Source organism: Saccoglossus kowalevskii, chromosome 12 (genome assembly GCF_978046115.1).
Source record: "Saccoglossus kowalevskii chromosome 12, keSacKowa6.1, whole genome shotgun sequence".
Classification (NCBI taxonomy): Eukaryota; Metazoa; Hemichordata; class Enteropneusta; family Harrimaniidae; genus Saccoglossus; species Saccoglossus kowalevskii.
The window spans coordinates 5,946,283-5,965,755 of NC_140652.1; positions in this window are offsets into that span (position 1 = coordinate 5,946,283).

The following is a 19,473-nucleotide window of genomic DNA, read 5'->3' on the forward strand; positions in this document are numbered from 1 at the left end:
AATTATCACAACAGCCAACCAAAGTATCGACAACAAACTGCTTACAAAGTTGTGAAAATTGATTGCGAAGTTGGTTGTTTCATGCGGGATTGTTACCTGAGATATCATAATAACAAGTACCATAGTTAAAAGTTCGAAAATGTGAATAAATATTTCGAGAATTGCTGTTAAATTACCGTATTGTTGCTCCAAGTATGTAGAGGTCATAGGTCAATACTATAATCTAGAATGTACTTTGTGCCAGCGATAACGATTTTAAAACATCCAAAAACATGAAATACCCGCCAATTCGGCTTAACTTGAAATGATCCATGCAGCTAAGTGGTTACGTGACCGACAAATGTTTAAAGTAAAGCACGATCGGGCGTGGTTAGTACTTGCATGGGAGACTCCCTGAGTAAACGAGCAGTTTAATTTATTTTTTTGTTTCATCACACACATAGTAAAGATATAAGGCCACGTTACTTCATTCTTTTTTTACAGTGATGGCAATCATTTATAGTGGAAAATCGTGGTTTTTTTGTAACTATTATAATTAAGGAAAAGTTTTCAAATTGCTTCTAATTTTCAAGAACAAGTTGTAGATGCTATCGGCACATAGTGGGTTTTAAGCCGTTAACACACCGGGCAAAGTTGTTCAAAGTGATGGCAAAGTTGTGCAAATTTATGGAAACTTTGGTAGATATATCGGTATACATGACCTAAGTTGTTGGCATATAGAAACGTGCAGCTGTAAAGTCAACACATTTAATAAATGCCAATTGAAAGCAACCTATAGATGTTCACATAAACTGACTGTAAAATGTTAGAAAACAGCGTGCAATGTTGGAAAAAGCGAAGGAAATGTTGGCGGAGTTGTTTGTTTATTTAACCTAAGTTATTGTAACGACACCCCCGCAGTTAAATTTAGAAAACATTAAGTAAATGCAACAGGAATGCCTTATATATAAACAAATTATCACAACAGCCAACCAAAGTATCGACAACAAACTGCTTACAAAGTTGTGAAAATTGATTGCGAAGTTGGTTGTTTCATGCGGGATTGTTACCTGAGATATCATAATAACAAGTACCATAGTTAAAAGTTCGAAAATGTGAATAAATATTTCGAGAATTGCTGTTAAATTACCGTAGTGTTGCTCCAAGTATGTAGAGGTCATAGGTCAATACTAGAATCTAGAATGTACTTTGTGCCAGCGATAACGATTTTAAAACATCCAAAAACATGAAATACCCGCCAATTCGGCTTAACTTGAAATGATTCATGCAGCTAAGTGGTTACGTGACCGACAAATGTTTAAAGTAAAGCACGATCGGGCGTGGTTAGTACTTGCATGGGAGACTCCCTGAGTAAACGAGCAGTTTAATTTATTTTTTTGTTTCATCACACACATAGTAAAGATATAAGGCCACGTTACTTCATTCTTTTTTTACAGTGATGGCAATCATTTATAGTGGAAAATCGTGGTTTTTTTGTAACTATTATAATTAAGGAAAAGTTTTCAAATTGCTTCTAATTTTCAAGAACAAGTTGTAGATGCTATCGGCACATAGTGGGTTTTAAGCCGTTAACACACCGGGCAAAGTTGTTCAAAGTGATGGCAAAGTTGTGCAAATTTATGGAAACTTTGGTAGATATATCGGTATACATGACCTAAGTTGTTGGCATATAGAAACGTGCAGCTGTAAAGTCAACACATTTAATAAATGCCAATTGAAAGCAACCTATAGATGTTCACATAAACTGACTGTAAAATGTTAGAAAACAGCGTGCAATGTTGGAAAAAGCGAAGGAAATGTTGGCGGAGTTGTTTGTTTATTTAACCTAAGTCATTGTAACGACACCACCGCAGTTAAATTTAGAAAAGATTAAGTAAATGCAACAGGAATGCCTCATATATAAACAAATTATCACAACAGCCAACCAAAGTATCGACAACAAACTGCTTACAAAGTTGTGAAAATTGATTGCGAAGTTGGTTGTTTCATGCGGGATTGTTACCTGAGATATCATAATAACAAGTACCATAGTTAAAAGTTCGAAAATGTGAATAAATATTTCGAGAATTGCTGTTAAATTACCGTATTGTTGCTCCAAGTATGTAGAGGTCATAGGTCAATACTATAATCTAGAATGTACTTTGTGCCAGCGATAACGATTTTAAAACATCCAAAAACATGAAATACCCGCCAATTCGGCTTAACTTGAAATGATCCATGCAGCTAAGTGGTTACGTGACCGACAAATGTTTAAAGTAAAGCACGATCGGGCGTGGTTAGTACTTGCATGGGAGACTCCCTGAGTAAACGAGCAGTTTAATTTATTTTTTTGTTTCATCACACACATAGTAAAGATATAAGGCCACGTTACTTCATTCTTTTTTTACAGTGATGGCAATCATTTATAGTGGAAAATCGTGGTTTTTTTGTAACTATTATAATTAAGGAAAAGTTTTCAAATTGCTTCTAATTTTCAAGAACAAGTTGTAGATGCTATCGGCACATAGTGGGTTTTAAGCCGTTAACACAACGGGCAAAGTTGTTCAAAGTGATGGCAAAGTTGTGCAAATTTATGGAAACTTTGGTAGATATATCGGTATACATGACCTAAGTTGTTGGCATATAGAAACGTGCAGCTGTAAAGTCAACACATTTAATAAATGCCAATTGAAAGCAACCTATAGATGTTCACATAAACTGACTGTAAAATGTTAGAAAACAGCGTGCAATGTTGGAAAAAGCGAAGGAAATGTTGGCGGAGTTGTTTGTTTATTTAACCTAAGTTATTGTAACGACACCCCCGCAGTTAAATTTAGAAAACATTAAGTAAATGCAACAGGAATGCCTTATATATAAACAAATTATCACAACAGCCAACCAAAGTATCGACAACAAACTGCTTACAAAGTTGTGAAAATTGATTGCGAAGTTGGTTGTTTCATGCGGGATTGTTACCTGAGATATCATAATAACAAGTACCATAGTTAAAAGTTCGAAAATGTGAATAAATATTTCGAGAATTGCTGTTAAATTACCGTAGTGTTGCTCCAAGTATGTAGAGGTCATAGGTCAATACTAGAATCTAGAATGTACTTTGTGCCAGCGATAACGATTTTAAAACATCCAAAAACATGAAATACCCGCCAATTCGGCTTAACTTGAAATGATTCATGCAGCTAAGTGGTTACGTGACCGACAAATGTTTAAAGTAAAGCACGATCGGGCGTGGTTAGTACTTGCATGGGAGACTCCCTGAGTAAACGAGCAGTTTAATTTATTTTTTTGTTTCATCACACACATAGTAAAGATATAAGGCCACGTTACTTCATTCTTTTTTTACAGTGATGGCAATCATTTATAGTGGAAAATCGTGGTTTTTTTGTAACTATTATGATTAAGGAAAAGTTTTCAAATTGCTTCTAATTTTCAAGATCAAGTTGTAGATGCTATCGGCACATAGTGGGTTTTAAGCCGTTAACACACCGGGCAAAGTTGTTCAAAGTGATGGCAAAGTTGTGCAAAGTTATGGAAACTTTGGTAGATATATCGGTATACATGACCTAAGTTGTTGGCATATAGAAACGTGCAGCTGTAAAGTCAACACATTTAATAAATGCCAATTGAAAGCAACCTATAGATGTTCACATAAACTGACTGTAAAATGTTAGAAAACAGCGTGCAATGTTGGAAAAAGCGAAGGAAATGTTGGCGGAGTTGTTTGTTTATTTAACCTAAGTCATTGTAACGACACCACCGCAGTTAAATTTAGAAAAGATTAAGTAAATGCAACAGGAATGCCTCATATATAAACAAATTATCACAACAGCCAACCAAAGTATCGACAACAAACTGCTTACAAAGTTGTGAAAATTGATTGCGAAGTTGGTTATTTCATGCGGGATTGTTACCTGAGATATCATAATAACAAGTACCATAGTTAAAAGTTCGAAAATGTGAATAAATATTTCGAGAATTGCTGTTAAATTACCGTATTGTTGCTCCAAGTATGTAGAGGTCATAGGTCAATACTATAATCTAGAATGTACTTTGTGCCAGCGATAACGATTTTAAAACATACTAAAACATGAAATACCCGCCAATTCGGCTTAGCTTGAAATGATCCATGCAGCTAAGTGGTTACGTGACCGACAAATGTTTAAAGTAAAGCACGATCGGGCGTGGTTAGTACTTGCATGGGAGACTACCTGAGTAAACGAGCAGTTTAATTTATTTTTTTGTTTCATCACACACATAGTAAAGATATAAGGCCACGTTACTTCATTCTTTTTTTACAGTGATGGCAATCATTTATAGTGGAAAATCGTGGTTTTTTTGTAACTATTATAATTAAGGAAAAGTTTTCAAATTGCTTCTAATTTTCAAGAACAAGTTGTAGATGCTATCGGCACATAGTGGGTTTTAAGCCGTTAACACACCGGGCAAAGTTGTTCAAAGTGATGGCAAAGTTGTGCAAAGTTATGGAAACTTTGGTAGATATATCGGTATACATGACCTAAGTTGTTGGCATATAGAAACGTGCAGCTGTAAAGTCAACACATTTAATAAATGCCAATTGAAAGCAACCTATAGATGTTCACATAAACTGACTGTAAAATGTTAGAAAACAGCGTGCAATGTTGGAAAAAGCGAAGAAAATGTTGGCGGAGTTGTTTGTTTATTTAACCTAAGTCATTGTAACGACACCACCGCAGATAAATTTAGAAAAGATTAAGTAAATGCAACAGGAATGCCTTATATATAAACAAATTATCACAACAGCCAACCAAAGTATCGACAACAAACTGCTTACAAAGTTGTGAAAATTGATTGCGAAGTTGGTTGTTTCATGCGGGATTGTTACCTGAGATATCATAATAACAAGTACCATAGTTCAAAGTTCGAAAATGTGAATAAATATTTCGAGAATTGCTGTTAAATTACCGTAGTGTTGCTCCAAGTATGTAGAGGTCATAGGTCAATACTAGAATCTAGAATGTACTTTGTGCCAGCGATAACGATTTTAAAACATCCAAAAACATGAAATACCCGCCAATTCGGCTTAACTTGAAATGATCCATGCAGCTAAGTGGTTACGTGACCGACAAATGTTTAAAGTAAAGCACGATCGGGCGTGGTTAGTACTTGCATGGGAGACTCCCTGAGTAAACGAGCAGTTTAATTTATTTTTTTGTTTCATCACACACATAGTAAAGATATAAGGCCACGTTACTTCATTCTTTTTTTACAGTGATGGCAATCATTTATAGTGGAAAATCGTGGTTTTTTGTAACTATTATGATTAAGGAAAAGTTTTCAAATTGCTTCTAATTTTCAAGATCAAGTTGTAGATGCTATCGGCACATAGTGGGTTTTAAGCCGTTAACACACCGGGCAAAGTTGTTCAAAGTGATGGCAAAGTTGTGCAAAGTTATGGAAACTTTGGTAGATATATCGGTATACATGACCTAAGTTGTTGGCATATAGAAACGTGCAGCTGTAAAGTCAACACATTTAATAAATGCCAATTGAAAGCAACCTATAGATGTTCACATAAACTGACTGTAAAATGTTAGAAAACAGCGTGCAATGTTGGAAAAAGCGAAGGAAATGTTGGCGGAGTTGTTTGTTTATTTAACCTAAGTCATTGTAACGACACCACCGCAGTTAAATTTAGAAAAGATTAAGTAAATGCAACAGGAATGCCTCATATATAAACAAATTATCACAACAGCCAACCAAAGTATCGACAACAAACTGCTTCCAAAGTTGTGAAAATTGATTGCGAAGTTGGTTGTTTCAAGCGGGATTGTTACCTGAGATATCATAATAACAAGTACCATAGTTAAAAGTTCGAAAATGTGAATAAATATTTCGAGAATTGCTGTTAAATTACCGTAGTGTTGCTCCAAGTATGTAGAGGTCATAGGTCAATACTAGAATCTAGAATGTACTTTGTGCCAGCGATAACGATTTTAAAACATCCAAAAACATGAAATACCCGCCAATTCGGCTTAACTTGAAATGATCCATGCAGCTAAGTGGTTACGTGACCGACAAATGTTTAAAGTAAAGCACGATCGGGCGTGGTTAGTACTTGCATGGGAGACTCCCTGAGTAAACGAGCAGTTTAATTTATTTTTTTGTTTCATCACACACATAGTAAAGATATAAGGCCACGTTACTTCATTCTTTTTTTACAGTGATGGCAATCATTTATAGTGGAAAATCGTGGTTTTTTTGTAACTATTATGATTAAGGAAAAGTTTTCAAATTGCTTCTAATTTTCAAGATCAAGTTGTAGATGCTATCGGCACATAGTGGGTTTTAAGCCGTTAACACACCGGGCAAAGTTGTTCAAAGTGATGGCAAAGTTGTGCAAAGTTATGGAAACTTTGGTAGATATATCGGTATACATGACCTAAGTTGTTGGCATATAGAAACGTGCAGCTGTAAAGTCAACACATTTAATAAATGCCAATTGAAAGCAACCTATAGATGTTCACATAAACTGACTGTAAAATGTTAGAAAACAGCGTGCAATGTTGGAAAAAGCGAAGGAAATGTTGGCGGAGTTGTTTGTTAATTTAACCTAAGTCATTGTAACGACACCACCGCAGTTAAATTTAGAAAACATTAAGTAAATGCAACATGAATGCCTTATATATAAACAAATTATCACAACAGCCAACCAAAGTATCGACAACAAACTGCTTACAAAGTTGTGAAAATTGATTGCGAAGTTGGTTGTTTCATGCGGGATTGTTACCTGAGATATCATAATAACAAGTACCATAGTTAAAAGTTCGAAAATGTGAATAAATATTTCGAGAATTGCTGTTAAATTACCGTAGTGTTGCTCCAAGTATGTAGAGGTCATAGGTCAATACTAGAATCTAGAATGTACTTTGTGCCAGCGATAACGATTTTAAAACATCCAAAAACATGAAATACCCGCCAATTCGGCTTAACTTGAAATGATCCATGCAGCTAAGTGGTTACGTGACCGACAAATGTTTAAAGTAAAGCACGATCGGGCGTGGTTAGTACTTGCATGGGAGACTCCCTGAGTAAACGAGCAGTTTAATTTATTTTTTTGTTTCATCACACACATAGTAAAGATATAAGGCCACGTTACTTCATTCTTTTTTACAGTGATGGCAATCATTTATAGTGGAAAATCGTGGTTTTTTTGTAACTATTATAATTAAGGAAAAGTTTTCAAATTGCTTCTAATTTTCAAGAACAAGTTGTAGATGCTATCGGCACATAGTGGGTTTTAAGCCGTTAACACACCGGGCAAAGTTGTTCAAAGTGATGGCAAAGTTGTGCAAAGTTATGGAAACTTTGGTAGATATATCGGTATACATGACCTAAGTTGTTGGCATATAGAAACGTGCAGCTGTAAAGTCAACACATTTAATAAATGCCAATTGAAAGCAACCTATAGATGTTCACATAAACTGACTGTAAAATGTTAGAAAACAGCGTGCAATGTTGGAAAAAGCGAAGGAAATGTTGGCGGAGTTGTTTGTTTATTTAACCTAAGTCATTGTAACGACACCACCGCAGTTAAATTTAGAAAAGATTAAGTAAATGCAACAGGAATGCCTCATATATAAACAAATTATCACAACAGCCAACCAAAGTATCGACAACAAACTGCTTACAAAGTTGTGAAAATTGATTGCGAAGTTGGTTGTTTCATGCGGGATTGTTACCTGAGATATCATAATAACAAGTACCATAGTTAAAAGTTCGAAAATGTGAATAAATATTTCGAGAATTGCTGTTAAATTACCGTAGTGTTGCTCCAAGTATGTAGAGGTCATAGGTCAATACTAGAATCTAGAATGTACTTTGTGCCAGCGATAACGATTTTAAAACATCCAAAAACATGAAATACCCGCCAATTCGGCTTAACTTGAAATGATCCATGCAGCTAAGTGGTTACGTGACCGACAAATGTTTAAAGTAAAGCACGATCGGGCGTGGTTAGTACTTGCATGGGAGACTCCCTGAGTAAACGAGCAGTTTAATTTATTTTTTTGTTTCATCACACACATAGTAAAGATATAAGGCCACGTTACTTCATTCTTTTTTTACAGTGATGGCAATCATTTATAGTGGAAAATCGTGGTTTTTTTGTAACTATTATGATTAAGGAAAAGTTTTCAAATTGCTTCTAATTTTCAAGATCAAGTTGTAGATGCTATCGGCACATAGTGGGTTTTAAGCCGTTAACACACCGGGCAAAGTTGTTCAAAGTGATGGCAAAGTTGTGCAAAGTTATGGAAACTTTGGTAGATATATCGGTATACATGACCTAAGTTGTTGGCATATAGAAACGTGCAGCTGTAAAGTCAACACATTTAATAAATGCCAATTGAAAGCAACCTATAGATGTTCACATAAACTGACTGTAAAATGTTAGAAAACAGCGTGCAATGTTGGAAAAAGCGAAGGAAATGTTGGCGGAGTTGTTTGTTTATTTAACCTAAGTCATTGTAACGACACCACCGCAGTTAAATTTAGAAAAGATTAAGTAAATGCAACAGTAATGCCTCATATATAAACAAATTATCACAACAGCCAACCAAAATATCGACAACAAACTGCTTACAAAGTTGTGAAAATTGATTGCGAAGTTGGTTGTTTCATGCGGGATTGTTACCTGAGATATCATAATAACAAGTACCATAGTTAAAAGTTCGAAAATGTGAATAAATATTTCGAGAATTGCTGTTAAATTACCGTAGTGTTGCTCCAAGTATGTAGAGGTCATAGGACAATACTAGAATCTAGAATGTACTTTGTGCCAGCGATAACGATTTTAAAACATCCAAAAACATGAAATACCCGCCAATTCGGCTTAACTTGAAATGATCCATGCAGCTAAGTGGTTACGTGACCGACAAATGTTTAAAGTAAAGCACGATCGGGCGTGGTTAGTACTTGCATGGGAGACTCCCTGAGTAAACGAGCAGTTTAATTTATTTTTTTGTTTCATCACACACATAGTAAAGATATAAGGCCACGTTACTTCATTCTTTTTTTACAGTGATGGCAATCATTTATAGTGGAAAATCGTGGTTTTTTTGTAACTATTATGATTAAGGAAAAGTTTTCAAATTGCTTCTAATTTTCAAGATCAAGTTGTAGATGCTATCGGCACATAGTGGGTTTTAAGCCGTTAACACACCGGGCAAAGTTGTTCAAAGTGATGGCAAAGTTGTGCAAAGTTATGGAAACTTTGGTAGATATATCGGTATACATGACCTAAGTTGTTGGCATATAGAAACGTGCAGCTGTAAAGTCAACACATTTAATAAATGCCAATTGAAAGCAACCTATAGATGTTCACATAAACTGACTGTAAAATGTTAGAAAACAGCGTGCAATGTTGGAAAAAGCGAAGGAAATGTTGGCGGAGTTGTTTGTTTATTTAACCTAAGTCATTGTAACGACACCACCGCAGTTAAATTTAGAAAAGATTAAGTAAATGCAACAGGAATGCCTCATATATAAACAAATTATCACAACAGCCAACCAAAGTATCGACAACAAACTGCTTACAAAGTTGTGAAAATTGATTGCAAAGTTGGTTGTTTCATGCGGGATTGTTACCTGAGATATCATAATAACAAGTACCATAGTTAAAAGTTCGAAAATGTGAATAAATATTTCGAGAATTGCTGTTAAATTACCGTAGTGTTGCTCCAAGTATGTAGAGGTCATAGGTCAATACTAGAATCTAGAATGTACTTTGTGCCAGCGATAACGATTTTAAAACATCCAAAAACATGAAATACCCGCCAATTCTGCTTAACTTGAAATGATCCATGCAGCTAAGTGGTTACGTGACCGACAAATGTTTAAAGTAAAGCACGATCGGGCGTGGTTAGTACTTGCATGGGAGACTCCCTGAGTAAACGAGCAGTTTAATTTATTTTTTTGTTTCATCACACACATAGTAAAGATATAAGGCCACGTTACTTCATTCTTTTTTTACAGTGATGGCAATCATTTATAGTGGAAAATCGTGGTTTTTTTGTAACTATTATGATGAAGGAAAAGTTTTCAAATTGCTTCTAATTTTCAAGATCAAGTTGTAGATGCTATCGGCACATAGTGGGTTTTAAGCCGTTAACACACCGGGCAAAGTTGTTCAAAGTGATGGCAAAGTTGTGCAAAGTTATGGAAACTTTGGTAGATATATCGGTATACATGACCTAAGTTGTTGGCATATAGAAACGTGCAGCTGTAAAGTCAACACATTTAATAAATGCCAATTGAAAGCAACCTATAGATGTTCACATAAACTGACTGTAAAATGTTAGAAAACAGCGTGCAATGTTGGAAAAAGCGAAGGAAATGTTGGCGGAGTTGTTTGTTTATTTAACCTAAGTCATTGTAACGACACCACCGCAGTTAAATTTAGAAAAGATTAAGTAAATGCAACAGGAATGCCTCATATATAAACAAATTATCACAACAGCCAACCAAAGTATCGACAACAAACTGCTTACAAAGTTGTGAAAATTGATTGCGAAGTTGGTTGTTTCATGCGGGATTGTTACCTGAGATATCATAATAACAAGTACCATAGTTAAAAGTTCGAAAATGTGAATAAATATTTCGAGAATTGCTGTTAAATTACCGTAGTGTTGCTCCAAGTATGTAGAGGTCATAGGTCAATACTAGAATCTAGAATGTACTTTGTGCCAGCGATAACGATTTTAAAACATCCAAAAACATGAAATACCCGCCAATTCGGCTTAACTTGAAATGATCCATGCAGCTAAGTGGTTACGTGACCGACAAATGTTTAAAGTAAAGCACGATCGGGCGTGGTTAGTACTTGCATGGGAGACTCCCTGAGTAAACGAGCAGTTTAATTTATTTTTTTGTTTCATCACACACATAGTAAAGATATAAGGCCACGTTACTTCATTCTTTTTTCACAGTGATGGCAATCATTTATAGTGGAAAATCGTGGTTTTTTTGTAACTATTATGATTAAGGAAAAGTTTTCAAATTGCTTCTAATTTTCAAGATCAAGTTGTAGATGCTATCGGCACATAGTGGGTTTTAAGCCGTTAACACACCGGGCAAAGTTGTTCAAAGTGATGGCAAAGTTGTGCAAAGTTATGGAAACTTTGGTAGATATATCGGTATACATGACCTAAGTTGTTGGCATATAGAAACGTGCAGCTGTAAAGTCAACACATTTAATAAATGCCAATTGAAAGCAACCTATAGATGTTCACATAAACTGACTGTAAAATGTTAGAAAACAGCGTGCAATGTTGGAAAAAGCGAAGGAAATGTTGGCGGAGTTGTTTGTTTATTTAACCTAAGTCATTGTAACGACACCACCGCAGTTAAATTTAGAAAAGATTAAGTAAATGCAACAGGAATGCCTCATATATAAACAAATTATCACAACAGCCAACCAAAGTATCGACAACAAACTGCTTACAAAGTTGTGAAAATTGATTGCGAAGTTGGTTGTTTCATGCGGGATTGTTACCTGAGATATCATAATAACAAGTACCATAGTTAAAAGTTCGAAAATGTGAATAAATATTTCGAGAATTGCTGTTAAATTACCGTATTGTTGCTCCAAGTATGTAGAGGTCATAGGTCAATACTAGAATCTAGAATGTACTTTGTGCCAGCGATAACGATTTTAAAACATCCAAAAACATGAAATACCCGCCAATTCGGCTTAACTTGAAATGATCCATGCAGCTAAGTGGTTACGTGACCGACAAATGTTTAAAGTAAAGCACGATCGGGCGTGGTTAGTACTTGCATGGGAGACTCCCTGAGTAAACGAGCAGTTTAATTTATTTTTTTGTTTCATCACACACATAGTAAAGATATAAGGCCACGTTACTTCATTCTTTTTTTACAGTGATGGCAATCATTTATAGTGGAAAATCGTGGTTTTTTTGTAACTATTATAATTAAGGAAAAGTTTTCAAATTGCTTCTAATTTTCAAGAACAAGTTGTAGATGCTATCGGCACATAGTGGGTTTTAAGCCGTTAACACACCGGGCAAAGTTGTTCAAAGTGATGGCAAAGTTGTGCAAAGTTATGGAAACTTTGGTTGATATATCGGTATACATGACCTAAGTTGTTGGCATATAGAAACGTGCAGCTGTAAAGTCAACACATTTAATAAATGCCAATTGAAAGCAACCTATAGATGTTCACATAAACTGACTGTAAAATGTTAGAAAACAGCGTGCAATGTTGGAAAAAGCGAAGGAAATGTTGGCGGAGTTGTTTGTTTATTTAACCTAAGTCATTGTAACGACACCCCCGCAGTTAAATTTAGAAAACATTAAGTAAATGCAACAGGAATGCCTTATATATAAACAAATTATCACAACAGCCAACCAAAGTATCGACAACAAACTGCTTACAAAGTTGTGAAAATTGATTGCGAAGTTGGTTGTTTCATGCGGGATTGTTACCTGAGATATCATAATAACAAGTACCATAGTTAAAAGTTCGAAAATGTGAATAAATATTTCGAGAATTGCTGTTAAATTACCGTAGTGTTGCTCCAAGTATGTAGAGGTCATAGGTCAATACTAGAATCTAGAATGTACTTTGTGCCAGCGATAACGATTTTAAAACATCCAAAAACATGAAATACCCGCCAATTCGGCTTAACTTGAAATGATCCATGCAGCTAAGTGGTTACGTGACCGACAAATGTTTAAAGTAAAGCACGATCGGGCGTGGTTAGTACTTGCATGGGAGACTCCCTGAGTAAACGAGCAGTTTAATTTATTTTTTTGTTTCATCACACACATAGTAAAGATATAAGGCCACGTTACTTCATTCTTTTTTTACAGTGATGGCAATCATTTATAGTGGAAAATCGTGGTTTTTTTGTAACTATTATAATTAAGGAAAAGTTTTCAAATTGCTTCTAATTTTCAAGAACAAGTTGTAGATGCTATCGGCACATAGTGGGTTTTAAGCCGTTAACACACCGGGCAAAGTTGTTCAAAGTGATGGCAAAGTTGTGCAAAGTTATGGAAACTTTGGTAGATATATCGGTATACATGACCTAAGTTGTTGGCATATAGAAACGTGCAGCTGTAAAGTCAACACATTTAATAAATGCCAATTGAAAGCAACCTATAGATGTTCACATAAACTGACTGTAAAATGTTAGAAAACAGCGTGCAATGTTGGAAAAAGCGAAGAAAATGTTGGCGGAGTTGTTTGTTTATTTAACCTAAGTCATTGTAACGACACCACCGCAGTTAAATTTAGAAAAGATTAAGTAAATGCAACAGGAATGCCTCATATATAAACAAATTATCTCAACAGCCAACCAAAGTATCGACAACAAACTGCTTACAAAGTTGTGAAAATTGATTGCGAAGTTGGTTGTTTCATGCGGGATTGTTACCTGAGATATCATAATAACAAGTACCATAGTTAAAAGTTCGAAAATGTGAATAAATATTTCGAGAATTGCTGTTAAATTACCGTAGTGTTGCTCCAAGTATGTAGAGGTCATAGGTCAATACTAGAATCTAGAATGTACTTTGTGCCAGCGATAACGATTTTAAAACATCCAAAAACATGAAATACCCGCCAATTCGGCTTAACTTGAAATGATCCATGCAGCTAAGTGGTTACGTGACCGACAAATGTTTAAAGTAAAGCACGATCGGGCGTGGTTAGTACTTGCATGGGAGACTCCCTGAGTAAACGAGCAGTTTAATTTATTTTTTTGTTTCATCACACACATAGTAAAGATATAAGGCCACGTTACTTCATTCTTTTTTTACAGTGATGGCAATCATTTATAGTGGAAAATCGTGGTTTTTTTGTAACTATTATAATTAAGGAAAAGTTTTCAAATTGCTTCTAATTTTCAAGAACAAGTTGTAGATGCTATCGGCACATAGTGGGTTTTAAGCCGTTAACACACCGGGCAAAGTTGTTCAAAGTGATGGCAAAGTTGTGCAAAGTTATGGAAACTTTGGTAGATATATCGGTATACATGACCTAAGTTGTTGGCATATAGAAACGTGCAGCTGTAAAGTCAACACATTTAATAAATGCCAATTGAAAGCAACCTATAGATGTTCACATAAACTGACTGTAAAATGTTAGAAAACAGCGTGCAATGTTGGAAAAAGCGAAGAAAATGTTGGCGGAGTTGTTTGTTTATTTAACCTAAGTCATTGTAACGACACCACCGCAGTTAAATTTAGAAAAGATTAAGTAAATGCAACAGGAATGCCTCATATATAAACAAATTATCACAACAGCCAACCAAAGTATCGACAACAAACTGCTTACAAAGTTGTGAAAATTGATTGCGAAGTTGGTTGTTTCATGCGGGATTGTTACCTGAGATATCATAATAACAAGTACCATAGTTAAAAGTTCGAAAATGTGAATAAATATTTCGAGAATTGCTGTTAAATTACCGTAGTGTTGCTCCAAGTATGTAGAGGTCATAGGTCAATACTAGAATCTAGAATGTACTTTGTGCCAGCGATAACGATTTTAAAACATCCAAAAACATGAAATACCCGCCAATTCGGCTTAACTTGAAATGATCCATGCAGCTAAGTGGTTACGTGACCGTCAAATGTTTAAAGTAAAGCACGATCGGGCGTGGTTAGTACTTGCATTGGAGACTCCCTGAGTAAACGAGCAGTTTAATTTATTTTTTTGTTTCATCACACACATAGTAAAGATATAAGGCCACGTTACTTCATTCTTTTTTTACAGTGATGGCAATCATTTATAGTGGAAAATCGTGGTTTTTTTGTAACTATTATAATTAAGGAAAAGTTTTCAAATTGCTTCTAATTTTCAAGATCAAGTTGTAGATGCTATCGGCACATAGTGGGTTTTAAGCCGTTAACACACCGGGCAAAGTTGTTCAAAGTGATGGCAAAGTTGTGCAAAGTTATGGAAACTTTGGTAGATATATCGGTATACATGACCTAAGTTGTTGGCATATAGAAACGTGCAGCTGTAAAGTCAACACATTTAATAAATGCCAATTGAAAGCAACCTATAGATGTTCACATAAACTGACTGTAAAATGTTAGAAAACAGCGTGCAATGTTGGAAAAAGCGAAGGAAATGTTGGCGGAGTTGTTTGTTTATTTAACCTAAGTCATTGTAACGACACCCCCGCAGTTAAATTTAGAAAACATTAAGTAAATTCAACAGGAATGCCTTATATATAAACAAATTATCACAACAGCCAACCAAAGTATCGACAACAAACTGCTTACAAAGTTGTGAAAATTGATTGCGAAGTTGGTTGTTTCATGCGGGATTGTTACCTGAGATATCATAATAACAAGTACCATAGTTAAAAGTTCGAAAATGTGAATAAATATTTCGAGAATTGCTGTTAAATTACCGTAGTGTTGCTCCAAGTATGTAGAGGTCATAGGTCAATACTAGAATCTAGAATGTACTTTGTGCCAGCGATAACGATTTTAAAACATCCAAAAACATGAAATACCCGCCAATTCGGCTTAACTTGAAATGATCCATGCAGCTAAGTGGTTACGTGACCGACAAATGTTTAAAGTAAAGCACGATCGGGCGTGGTTAGTACTTGCATGGGAGACTCCCTGAGTAAACGAGCAGTTTAATTTATTTTTTTGTTTCATTACACACATAGTAAAGATATAAGGCCACGTTACTTCATTCTTTTTTTACAGTGATGGCAATCATTTATAGTGGAAAATCGTGGTTTTTTTGTAACTATTATAATTAAGGAAAAGTTTTCAAATTGCTTCTAATTTTCAAGAACAAGTTGTAGATGCTATCGGCACATAGTGGGTTTTAAGCCGTTAACACACCGGGCAAAGTTGTTCAAAGTGATGGCAAAGTTGTGCAAAGTTATGGAAACTTTGGTAGATATATCGGTATACATGACCTAAGTTGTTGGCATATAGAAACGTGCAGCTGTAAAGTCAACACATTTAATAAATGCCAATTGAAAGTAACCTATAGATGTTCACATAAACTGACTGTAAAATGTTAGAAAACAGCGTGCAATGTTGGAAAAAGCGAAGGAAATGTTGGCGGAGTTGTTTGTTTATTTAACCTAAGTCATTGTAACGACACCACCGCAGTTAAATTTAGAAAAGATTAAGTAAATGCAACAGGAATGCCTCATATATAAACAAATTATCACAACAGCCATCCAAAGTATCGACAACAAACTGCTTACAAAGTTGTTAAAATTGATTACGAAGTTGGTTGTTTCAAGCGGGATTGTTACCTGAGATATCATAATAACAAGTACCATAGTTAAAAGTTCGAAAATGTGAATAAATATTTCGAGAATTGCTGTTAAATTACCGTATTGTTGCTCCAAGTATGTAGAGGTCATAGGTCAATACTATAATCTAGAATGTACTTTGTGCCAGCGATAACGATTTTAAAACATCCAAAAACATGAAATACCCGCCAATTCGGCTTAACTTGAAATGATCCATGCAGCTAAGTGGTTACGTGACCGACAAATGTTTAAAGTAAAGCACCATCGGCGTGGTTAGTACTTGCATGGGAGACTCCCTGAGTAAACGAGCAGTTTAATTTATTTTTTTGTTTCATCACACACATAGTAAAGATATAAGGCCACGTTACTTCATTCTTTTTTTACAGTGATGGCAATCATTTATAGTGGAAAATCATGGTTTTTATGTAACTATTATAATTAAGGAAAAGTTTTCAAATTGCTTCTAATTTTCAAGAACAAGTTGTAGATGCTATCGGCACATAGTGGGTTTTAAGCCGTTAACACACCGGGCAAAGTTGTTCAAAGTGATGGCAAAGTTGTGCAAAGTTATGGAAACTTTGGTAGATATATCGGTATACATGACCTAAGTTGTTGGCATATAGAAACGTGCAGCTGTAAAGTCAACACATTTAATAAATGCCAATTGAAAGTAACCTATAGATGTTCACATAAACTGACTGTAAAATGTTAGAAAACAGCGTGCAATGTTGGAAAAAGCGAAGGAAATGTTGGCGGAGTTGTTTGTTTATTTAACCTAAGTCATTGTAACGACACCACCGCAGTTAAATTTAGAAAACATTAAGTAAATGCAACAGGAATGCCTTATATGTAAACAAATTATCACAACAGCCATCCAAAGTATCGACAACAAACTGCTTACAAAGTTGTGAAAATTGATTGCGAAGTTGGTTGTTTCAAGCGGGATTGTTACCTGAGATATCATAATAACAAGTACCATAGTTAAAAGTTCGAAAATGTGAATAAATATTTCGAGAATTGCTGTTAAATTACCGTAGTGTTGCTCCAAGTATGTAGAGGTCATAGGTCAATACTAGAATCTAGAATGTACTTTGTGCCAACGATAACGATTTTAAAACATCTAAAAACATGAAATACCCGCCAATTCGGCTTAACTTGAAGTGATCCATGCAGCTAAGTGGTTACGTGACCGACAAATGTTTAAAGTAAAGCACGATCGGGCGTGGTTAGTACTTGCATGGGAGACTCTCTGAGTAAACGAGCAGTTTAATTTATTTTTTTGTTTCATCACACACATAGTAAAGATATAAGGCCACGTTACTTCATTCTTTTTTTACAGTGATGGCAATCACTTATAGTGGAAAATCGTGGTTTTTTTGTAACTATTATAATTAAGGAAAAGTTTTCAAATTGCTTCTAATTTTCAAGAACAAGTTGTAGATGCTATCGGCACATAGTGGGTTTTAAGCCGTTAACACACCGGGCAAAGTTGTTCAAAGTGATGGCAAAGTTGTGCAAAGTTATGGAAACTTTGGTAGATATATCGGTATACATGACCTAAGTTGTTGGCATATAGAAACGTGCAGCTGTAAAGTCAACACATTTAATAAATGCCAATTGAAAGCAACCTATAGATGTTCACATAAACTGACTGTAAAATGTTAGAAAACAGCGTGCAATGTTGGAAAAAGCGAAGAAAATGTTGGCGGAGTTGTTTGTTTATTTAACCTAAGTCATTGTAACGACACCACCGCAGTTAAATTTAGAAAAGATTAAGTAAATGCAACAGGAATGCCTCATATATAAACAAATTATCACAACAGCCAACCAAAGTATCGACAACAAACTGCTTACAAAGTTGTGAAAATTGATTGCGAAGTTGGTTGTTTCATGCGGGATTGTTACCTGAGATATCATAATAACAAGTACCATAGTTAAAAGTTCGAAAATGTGAATAAATATTTCGAGAATTGCTGTTAAATTACCGTAGTGTTGCTCCAAGTATGTAGAGGTCATAGGTCAATACTAGAATCTAGAATGTACTTTGTGCCAGCGATAACGATTTTAAAACATCCAAAAACATGAAATACCCGCCAATTCGGCTTAACTTGAAATGATCCATGCAGCTAAGTGGTTACGTGACCGACAAATGTTTAAAGTAAAGCACGATCGGGCGTGATTAGTACTTGCATGGGAGACTCCCTGAGTAAACGAGCAGTTTAATTTATTTTTTTGTTTCATCACACACATAGTAAAGATATACGGCCACGTTACTTCATTCTTTTTTTACAGTGATGGCAATCATTTATAGTGGAAAATCGTGGTTTTTTTGTAACTATTATAATTAAGGAAAAGTTTTCAAATTGCTTCTAATTTTCAAGATCAAGTTGTAGATGCTATCGGCACATAGTGGGTTTTAAGCCGTTAACACACCGGGCAAAGTTGTTCAAAGTGATGGCAAAGTTGTGCAAAGTTATGGAAACTTTGGTAGATATATCGGTATACATGACCTAAGTTGTTGGCATATAGAAACGTGCAGCTGTAAAGTCAACACATTTAATAAATGCCAATTGAAAGCAACCTATAGATGTTCACATAAACTGACTGTAAAATGTTAGAAAACAGCGTGCAATGTTGGAAAAAGCGAAGGAAATGTTGGCGGAGTTGTTTGTTTATTTAACCTAAGTCATTGTAACGACACCACCTCAGTTAAATTTAGAAAAGATTAAGTAAATGCAACAGGAATGCCTCATATATAAACAAATTATCACATCAGCCAACCAAAGTATCGACAACAAACTGCTTACAAAGTTGTGAAAATTGATTGCGAAGTTGGTTGTTTCATGCGGGATTGTTACCTGAGATATCATAATAACAAGTACCATAGTTAAAAGTTCGAAAATGTGAATAAATATTTCGAGAATTGCTGTTAAATTACCGTAGTGTTGCTCCAAGTATGTAGAGGTCATAGGTCAATACTAGAATCTAGAATGTACTTTGTGCCAGCGATAACGATTTTAAAACATCCAAAAACATGAAATACCCGCCAATTCGGCTTAACTTGAAATGATCCATGCAGCTAAGTGGTTACGTGACCGACAAATGTTTAAAGTAAAGCACGATCGGGCGTGGTTAGTACTTGCATGGGAGACTCCCTGAGTAAACGAGCAGTTTAATT